Source organism: Salvelinus namaycush, chromosome 30 (assembly GCF_016432855.1).
Source record: "Salvelinus namaycush isolate Seneca chromosome 30, SaNama_1.0, whole genome shotgun sequence".
In the NCBI taxonomy this organism is placed as follows: domain Eukaryota; kingdom Metazoa; phylum Chordata; class Actinopteri; order Salmoniformes; family Salmonidae; genus Salvelinus; species Salvelinus namaycush.
In genome coordinates, this window is record NC_052336.1 from 35,113,220 (window position 1) to 35,123,546 (window position 10,327).

Genomic DNA, 10,327 nt, shown 5'->3' on the forward strand with positions numbered 1-10,327 from the left:
AAATCTTTTTAGTCTCCTGAGGGAAATGGTTTTGTTGTACCCTCTTCACGACTGTCTTGGTGTGCTTGGACCATGTTAGTTTGTTGTTGCTGTGGACACCGAGGAACTTGAAGCTCTCAACCTGCTCCAGTACAGCCCCGTCGATGAGAATGGGGGCGTGCTCATTTCTCCTTTTCCTGTAGTCCACACAGGCATGCACGCGCGTGCACACACAATACCATACTCTCTCTTCCCATGGTCTCCCCTGGGCTCCTGAACAATTGGATACATTACCTCAACTGGTAAGTCTATGACCCATTAATGAAAGACATTATGACAATATATACCGAACATTGAGTTGCATAACCAACCCTCTTTTGTCTTCAGAACAGCCTCAATTTGTTGGGGCACTGACTCTTCTTGATACACATGGGAAACTGTTGAACGTGAAAAACCCAGCAGCGTTGCAGTTCTTGACACAAACCGGTACACCTGGCACTTACTACCATATCCTGTTCAAAGGCACTTAAATATTTTGTCTTACCCATTCACCCTCATAATTTTTGGCACACAATACATGTCTCAATTGTCTCAATGTTTAAAAATCATTCTTTATTAACCTATCTTCTCTCCTTCATCTACACTGATTGAAGTGGATTTAACAAGTGTCATCAATAAGTGATCATAGCTTTCACCTGGATTCACCTGGTCATTCTATGTCATGGAAAGTACATGTTCTTAATGTATTGTACACTCAGTGTATATCAAAGCCAGGAGGTGTGACAACACGCATTAAAACCTCTTAGCGCACAGATCCCCCTGAAGGGATCAAAATCGACAACATCCTGTGAAGTTGGTGTGCGCCAAATTCAAATGACAACATCATAATATTAAACATTCATGAAAATACAAGTGTCTTACATCGCTTAAAAGCTTAACTTCTTGTTAATCCAAACGTGTTGTCAGATTTCAAAACGGCGAAAGCATAACATGCGATTATCTGAGGACAGTGCCCCACACCAAAATACTTTTCCAAACCAGCACAGGCGTCATAAAATCCCAAATAGCGATAAAATAAATCACTTACCTTTGAAGATCTTCCTCTGTTTGAAATCACAAGGTTCCCAGCTACACAACAAATTGTAGTTTTGTTTGATAACGTCCTTCTTTATATCCCCAAAATGTCAGTTTAGTTGGCGCGCTTGATTCAGTAATCCACTCTTTCAACATGCATACAAATTAACCCAAAAAGTTACCAGTAAAGTTGTCCAAACAAGTCAAACGATGTTTCTAATTAATCGTCAGGTACTGTAATATCTAAATAAACGATACACTTTTAGACGGATAATACTATTTTCAATAGGGAAGGTAAATAACGAAGAGTGCGCAACAAGACTACATTTCTAATGAGAGACACCTTGGAAAAACTACAACTACTCAATCATTTTTCAAAAAAGAAGCCTGAAACCCTTTCTAAAGACTGTTGATATCTAGTGGAAGCCATAGGAACTACAATCTGGGAGGAATTCCTTTGAATATCCCATAGACAAGCATTGAAATGGACTGTGACCACAACAACAAAAAAATTCCAGATGGATTGTCTTCGGGTTTTTGCCTGCCATATCAGTTCTGTTATACTCACAGACATTATTTTAACAGTTCTAGAAACTTCAGAGTGCTTTCTATCCAATGCTACCAATTATATGCATATCCTAGCTTCTGGGTCTGAGTAACAGGCAGTTTACTTTGGGCATGTCATTAATCCGAACTTCCAAACACTGCCCCCTAGCCCTAAGAGGTTTAAACCTAGGAAGCATGTCACTATGTCTTGCAAGGCAGTATGCACTTTGAAAGTAAAGCAATGCATCCCACTGCTGACATCAACTGGAGACCACTATTTTTACATAACAAGACAATGGATAACGAAATACATTCCTACAGATGCGGTATAGTTATTAGGGCAATATTCTATAAACATCAAAGGAAGTATATATGGTATGAATGCTGTTAAGTTATTAGACGATAATAATGTACTCGTACCCAATAGTCATATCATGAAAACAATGTAGTGGTGTGGTGATAACTCAGTACATCAAAGCATGGCTTTGCACATGGATTTCTAGTAGAGTAAATCCCAGTTTATGGCACTCATCAAGAGAGGCAAAAGGGGTAGTGTGCAAACCAAGAATGGATCTAGTACGTGGGTCGGCAAAAGGATTTTAATGTGTTCCGTATTTAAAGAAAATAAGTCTTTATCCTGAACAAAATAAATTAACTTACAATTTTTGTCGTAGTCTTCTCTAAAAAGGTCATATTTTTGTCTCACCAGTCGAAAAACAACATCCCAAAATGAAGCAGTGCAACATTTCCCAATCATTAGAGCACTTTAGCATAATTTATATATGCTCTTAAAAGTTGTTTAACAGGCTAAGAGTGCTTCATAAGCTCTTTATTCAATCGTGAGGTTTGATTTGTTAACGAAGACAACGGCATATTCAGTGAGAATCACAACAAAATCATTTCTAGCTCTTAAAGGGGCATACATTTGGTGAAAATATTTAAATTACAGCATTATTTAATCTCCAGTTATTCTTCTGCTATTTATTCTGTTACCAATAATATTTACATGTTAATAGTATCTTCTGATTACAATTATTTTGTCTCATCTTTTACCTAAATCTATTAGCTATTAAAATGTAAGTAAGTATTGTCACGATCGTCGTACGAACTGGAAATATACTCAGACCAACATGGAGCATGATTTGGGTTCCACATGTTTAATAAAGGAAACTCACAAAAAACAATAAACAGCAAACGAAATGTGACGTTCTGTAGAGCTCACAGGCAACAACACGAAAACAAGATCCCACAAAAACCAGTGGGAAAATGGCTGCCTAAAGATGATCCACAATCAGAGACAACGATAAACAGCTGCCTCTGATTGGGAACCATACCAGGCCAACATAGAAATAAATGCACTAGATCACCCACCCTAGTCACACCCCGACCTAACCAAAATAGAGAATAAAAAGGCTCTCTATGGTCAGGGCGTGACAAGTATATTTACAGTGGTTCTTCCTTTTAAAGTTTTGAGTTTATACCGCACCCATCAGTGGTAGATGGTGTCATTGCACCACACTATCACAAGGGGGAGTTATAACGCTGATCTATCGGTTGTCTAAATTGTGGCACAAATTGACTACATGTTCGCAAAATTGACAGCTGTGCCATATAGATTAAAAAATAGTTGGGAAGAGATTTTTGAAGTACCAATTCCATGGCACATGGTTTATGAATTGACACTTAATTTTCAAATATTTGAATTCATTATTAACCCTGCATTCTAATTGTATAAAATCCCCCATAGATATTACATTGTATTAGATCTACTACTGTACAGGTAGGTGTCCTGGTGGGCAGGTAGTTTGCACCCTGTGATGCGTTGTGCAGACCTCACTACCCTCTGGAGAGCCTTACGGTTATGGGGGGAGCAGCTGCCGTACCAGGCGGTGATACAGCCCGACAGGATGCTCTCGATTGTGCATCTGTAAAACTTTGTGAGTGTTTTGGTGACAAGCCAAATTTCTTCAGCCTCCTGAGGTTGAAGAGGCGCTGCTGCGCCTTCTTCACCACGCTGTCTGTGTGGGTGACCCATTTCAGTTTGTTCGTGATGTGTACGCCGAGGAACTTAATTTTTTTTATTGAATTCAATAACATATTTCTATCACGGTAGATGCTGTGTTTTTGGTTGATGGCCAATATTAAAAAGAGTCAAATGCATTTGTGAATTCATTTGCTTTATTGTTGAATTATTTAAATTGTGAATCCTTTATCTTCTCTGTGCTGGAGTTCTTTTAAGAATAAAGTAGGCTAATGAAGGCAACAAATTGTTGCTTTCTGGAACACCCAAAGCCATCTAATTGTTATAATAGGATTTGAAGCAATAGCCTACCTGCGTATGGTCAACTATTTCAGCATTGTTTTGCGTTGCTCTGATAAATCAATGAGATTTTTATTTTCACTGAATCTCCATTCGGGTATTGGCTAGCCTAAAATCAGGGTGTGGAAATGTTAGGATTGTTTTGCTTATTTTGCTCCGGTTATGTTGTGCCGCACCATATTTCCCTAATGGAAACCTTGAGGGTTTCATTTTTTGTTTTTCTTGGAATTAATTCAGCTAAATTCCTTCACCTCTACAGGATTGGTGGATCCCCCTCGGGACGGTTGAGGCTAATGCGATTAGCATGAGGTTGTAAGTAACAAGAACATTTCCCAGGACATAGACATGTATTTTCTGGGCAGAAAGCTTAAATTCCTGTTAATCTAACTGCACTGTGCAATTTACAGTAGCTATTACAGTGAAAAAATACCATGATATTGTTTGAGGAGAGAGCACAACAGCAAAAATCACGGCAACTGGTTTGATACATTCACCTCTGAATGTACTTACATTCAGTAATCTTGCTCTTATTTGTCATCCTGAGGGTCCCAGGGATAAAACGTAGCATAGTTTTGTTTGATAAAATCAATTTTTATATTCAAATGTAGGAACTGGGTTCTACATTTACATTTACATTTAAGTCATTTAGCAGACGCTCTTATCCAGAGCGACTTACAAATTGGGAGCGACTTACAAAAAATTCTACAGTTTGAACCCCTGCTTTATGAAGGTTAGTGTCTTTTCTGTAGGGAAGCTAATTATCCATAATTTATGATATTCCTGGGAGTGTGTAAACTTACATTTTTTATTACCATATAATTTTTGTATGTTCTCTATAGTTTTGTACTTGAAAATGTATCAATTGACCAATTCGGCACATTTGGGAAGGCTTGATACAACATTTTGAACAGTAATGCAATAGTTAATTGGATCAGTCTAAAACTTTGCACATACTCTGCTACCATCTAGTGGCCAAAATTTAAATTGCGCCTAGACTCCTAAGTGATATAATGGCCTTTCTCTTGCATTTCAAAGATGATGGAACAAAAAAAACAACACGATAGGTTTGAAAAATTCACCTCTGAAGGTGAAATGTGTACTTACATTCTGAAATCTTCCTCTGATTTATCATCCAAAGGGGCCCAGAGATAACATGAAGTGCCGTTATGTTAGATAAAATATTTGTTCAATCCTAAAAAGTTCCATATAGCACGCACGATCGATTTTGTATTTCCACTTGTTCAATTTGCAAACAAAGGAATCTGTGAAAATCTCACCCTAAACGTTATTTGAACGAGTCAAATCACATTTTTATGTATTCCTCAGAGATCCTAGAAGGTAACAAGACTTCACTGTTTCATTAGGGGTGTAGTATATCCTATAGGACACCATATTTGGTCGGAGAGCGACGCCTTCATGGCACACCGACGTATCTTTGTCAAAAAAGGTCCCGTGTGGCTCAGTTGGTAGAGCATGGCGCTTGCCAAGCCAGGGTTGTGGGTTCAATTCCCACGGGGGGACCAGGGTTCAATTCCCACGGGGGGACCAGGATGAATATGTATGAACTTTCCAATTTGTAAGTCGCTCTGGATAAGAGCGTCTGCTAAATGACTTAAATGTAAAATAAGCACCAATCTGGGTCAAACACAGCTAGCTAGATAGCCAATGTTCTGAGCTTTACGGGAGTATCTGGACACCCCATCTTGGTCGCAAAATGTAGGCGATAACCTTTTGCGACAGCATGCCTTTTCATTTTTGACACAACGTATAAGAATATTCAGAGTTATGAAGTTATGAAAACTGGTTGTTTTGCAATTGTTGAACTTATAATATGGCTACCAATACTTGGAAAACTAAATCAAAGTCCAAGTATACAGATTTGATGAGGGACTTGACACTAAAAGTCTTGTTGTTCCCTCATTTTTCAGGTTATCCATCTGAAACTTTGCACATACACTGCTGCCATCTTGTGAACACTATCGGAATTACAACCAGATTGATGGCTAAAGCTATGACCCTTCTCTTGCATTTCAAAGATGGTCGTAGAAAAAGACCGGTTGGTTTTTCTTTTTTTTTTTTTTTTCTACCAAATCTCTTATGTTATATTCTCCTACATTCAATTCACATTTCCTCAAAGTGTTTACTGTCAAATGGTACCAAGAATATGCACATCCTTGCTTCAGGGCCTGAGCTACAGGCAGTTAGATTTGGGTAGGTCATTTAGGTGAAAAAAAGAAAAAAAGAAGGGTCTATCCATAAAACATTTTATGAAAAAAAACGCTGTAGCTGTCCGATAACACATTCTGATGGAATTGCTTGTCCTGCACTTTGTAAAAACCCAGAGTGTATTGAGTGAACGTTGGAAAAAGATCTTGGTCCATTTCTAAACATAGGAATGTGAATGCAAAGAGGACTCGGAACACAAAATAGGTGACGTGACCTGGCAAAACAGTTGAGTCCTCATTCAAAGGCAAGGGCCATGTGAATACAAAGAGAACCTTGTTATTTTGCTTTTTTTACCCTAGAGTTCACTTTAAATAGGACTGGGATCGGTTATTTTAAAGAGGACTATATGTGAAAACACCCTGAGCAGACCTCATTATATTAGCAAAGCTTTGATGAACTTGTCCAATGAGAATGTGTACTCCCATGTCCCATATTTTATTTCAGCTTCAAAACAGTCTCTCTAATTCAGCGATAATGACCGTTACATCACCAAACTCTTGTCCTGAGGAAATTAGACCATTGTTTAGGACTTCCATTACCTTGAAGGTATTGAAGGAACAAATACAGTCCATTCATTTATCATTACTATTTTATCACCCCATTACCAACAGTGCATAATCCTATCCATTGTTTGCCTAACAAGTCTGATTTACTCAATCAGACTAAATCCCATTGATGTATATCGGTAGAACATTAAATAATAAAAGCATCGTTTTTCTATTGAAGGTAGAGTTGATCAAAATATTTAATAACAAAAAGCGGCACAAACTTCACAATCGAAGTCAACTCAAAACTAGCACAGTATTAAGGTAACGAAGTTGCAGGGGAGGGTTTAAAGAAAAGGAAAATGATGGCCTTAGTGTGTGGCAGAAGGGTGCATTGTTACTTCTTCCACATACAAATTAAATAAGGATCAAAATCAAAGTAACAGTCAGTATCTGGTGTGGCCACCAGCTGCATTAAGTACTGCAGTGCATCTCCTCCTCATGGACTGCACCAGATTTGCCAGTTCTTGCTGTGAGATGTTACCCCACTCTTCCACCAAGGCACCTGCAAGTTCCCGGACATTTCTGGGGGGAATGGCCCTATCCCTCACCCTCCGATCCAACAGGTTCCAGACGTGCTCAATGGGATTGAGATCCGGGCTCTTCTCTGGGCATGGCAGAACACTGACATTCCTGTCTTGCAAGGAAACACACACAGAATGAGCAGTATGGCTGGTGGCATTGTCATGCTTGAGGGTCATGTCAGGATGAGCATGCAGGAAGGGTACCACATGAGGGAGGAGGATGTCTTCCCTGTAAAGCACAGCGTTGAGATTGCCTGTAATGACAACAAGCTCAGTCCGATGATGCTGTGACACACCGCCACAGACCATTATGGACCCTCCACCTTCAAATCGATCCTGCTCCCGAGTACAGGCCTCGGTGTAATGCTCATTCCTTTGACAATAAACGCATATCCGACCATCATCCCTGGTGAGACAAAACTGCAACTCGTCAGTGAAGCGCACTTTTTGCCAGTCCTGTCTGGTCCAGGCAGCGATCGTGGGTTTGTGCCCATAGGTGACATTGTTGCCGGTGATGTCTGGTGAGGACCTGCCTTACAGCAGGCCTGCAAGCCCTCAGTCCAGCCTCTCTCAGCCTATTGGGGACAGTCTGAGCCCTGATGGAGGAATTGTGCGTTCCTGGTGTAACTCGGGCAGTTGTTGTTGCCATCCTGTACCTGTCCCTCAGGTGTGATGTTTGGATGTACCGATCCTGTGCAGGTGTTGTTACACGTGTGCTGCCCCTGCGAGGACGATCAGCTGTCTCCCTGTAGCGCTGTCTTAGGCGTCTCACAGTACGGTCATTGCAATTTATTGCCCTGGCCACATCTGCAGTCCTCATGCCTCTTTGCAGCATGCCTAAGGCACATTCACGCAGATGAGCAGGGAGCCTGGGCATCTTTCTTTTGGTGTTTTTCGGAATCAGTAAGGCCTCTTTAGTGTGATAACTTTTAATAACTGTGACCTTAATTGCCTACCGTCTGTAAGCTGTGTCTTATCGACCGTTCCACAGGTGCATGTTCATTAATTGTTTATAATTCGTTGAACAAGCAATGGAAACAGTGCTTAAACCATTTACAATGAAAATCTGTGAAGTTGTTTGGATTTTTACGAATTATCTTTTTTGTGCTGAGTTTAGGTGTAACGGAGACGCAGGGAGTCAGGAGCAGTCGGTGAGTTTAATCGAAACGTCGCCGCAACACTTAGTGACGCCGCAACACTGTATTGACGCCGCAACACTGCGAAGCAGTGCCTTAGACCGCTGCGCCACAAATCCAAAATACTTTCTAGAATCATAAAAGCACCCTGAAACAACTATTTTTCACCCTGTACAATTACGGCTATTTTTTCTGACAGTATCACAACTTCATACTTTCTTTATTGCATTCTCTGCTCTTGTTACTACCACTACTGCAGAGTAAACTATTTATACATTTCTCAGAAAATATAATCATGATGATTAGACATTTGAGGACATGCAGTTGAGATGGAGCCAGATCTGTATTGCCTGAGGCTATACGATTTTCCACATCAAAGTCTTGTCTTGATACACTTTAAGTAGCCTTTCGACCACTTTCACAAATCAACAAAACTCTTTACAAACTCCACCAAAATAATGTTGTTTTTTGAAAAGAAAAAGAAAAACTACTATTGCGGGCACAGCATCTATATGAAATCTAACTGTGCAATGTCTCTCTTTCTCTCTCGGTTTCACCTAACATCTATGTGTCACTCACTTTTCAACTTGCATTCCTCCACCCCTTTTTGTCTGCCTGTCTATGTCTATCCATCTCCCCCTCCTATTCCTCTCTCACCCTCCCTTTCTCTCTTTGTGTTGCAACAAAACATGATTACAGAAGTGTTTGGGATGCTACTCCAACTTCTGGTAGGTCCTACAGTACAAAGCCAGAGTTGCTGTAGAAATGAAAAACTTGAGCCTCATATAAAGACTCTGATGAAAAACAACGGCCTGTCTTTGAATGAGAGATCTCTTGTCAACTTCAGATGCATTACAGTGGCAGGCGAAAGTCCCTCTCTCTTTCTCTCCTAGCGAGCCGCGTTGAATATTAAAGTGCGTCTGATAGATGGACTGCTTTTCGTCTTCCCAGACGGTTATGTAAGCCCAAGACCTTTATCCCCCTCCTTTTCTCGCTCTCCCTCTGCAGTCACACTCTCCCTCTCTCATTTTTACCATCTCTAATTGTATATTCTCGAGTTACATTCTATGTCCCTCTCCCTGAGCTTGAAAGGAGAAGAAGCAACACAGAGGGAACATTTGCAACGGGACATTAACCTAGTTTTTCACAGCCAACCGAATAGTTTATTTGATCACCTTAGGCGAAAGTGCTGAGAAGTAGCATTGTTGCGGAGGGAACAAACTAACGCCTGACAAACCAGACATTACCCCTGAAGTGATATTTATGTGTGTATTATTTGTCAACAACTCATATAAATTGGAACCTTGAATGCTGAAATGTTAAATTTTAGGCATGTAAATTAGGATAAATGATGTATTTGTGTACAGGATGACGTCCATTTATGTAGCTTATTTTATTTATTTTTTACTTCTCTGCGCTACGGATCCATTTTAGAGGATCACTTTCCTAAACAACCGCTAGAATTGCAGGGCGCCAAATGCAAAAATATTACAAAAATGCAATCACAAGTGAAATATACCAAAACACAGTTTAGCTTGTTGTTAATCCACCTATCGTGTCAGATTTTGAAAATATATTTTACAGCGAAAGAAATCCAAGCTTTTGTGAGTGTAGCTTTCAATGCTACAACAGCTAGCCCCAAATTAGCATGGTCACGAAAGTCAGAAAAGCAATAAAATGAATCGCTTACCTTTGATAATCTTCGGATGTTTCCACTCACGAGATTCCCAGTTACACAACAAATGTTCTTTTTGTTCGATAAATATTACTTTTATCACAAAAAAAACGACATTTGGGTTGCGCATTATGTTGAGAAAACCAAAGACGTGTTCCGTTCGACAAATTCCAAAAAGTATCCGTAATGGTCGTAGAAATATGTCAATTTTTTTTTTTATAATCAATCCTCAGGTTGTTTTTAACAAACATAATCGATAATATTTCAACCGGACCATAACCTATTCTTTAAGAGAGAAAAGG

At 39.8% G+C, this 10,327-nt stretch overlaps 1 non-coding gene across 1 annotated transcript; it reads left to right on the plus strand.

Annotated features, from left to right (window-relative positions):
* Positions 1–5,365: 5,365 nt before the first annotated feature.
* Positions 5,366–5,442, plus strand: trnag-gcc. Its single transcript has one exon. It is a non-coding gene; the product is annotated as a tRNA-Gly (tRNA).
* The last annotated feature ends 4,885 nt before the right edge of the window (positions 5,443–10,327 follow it).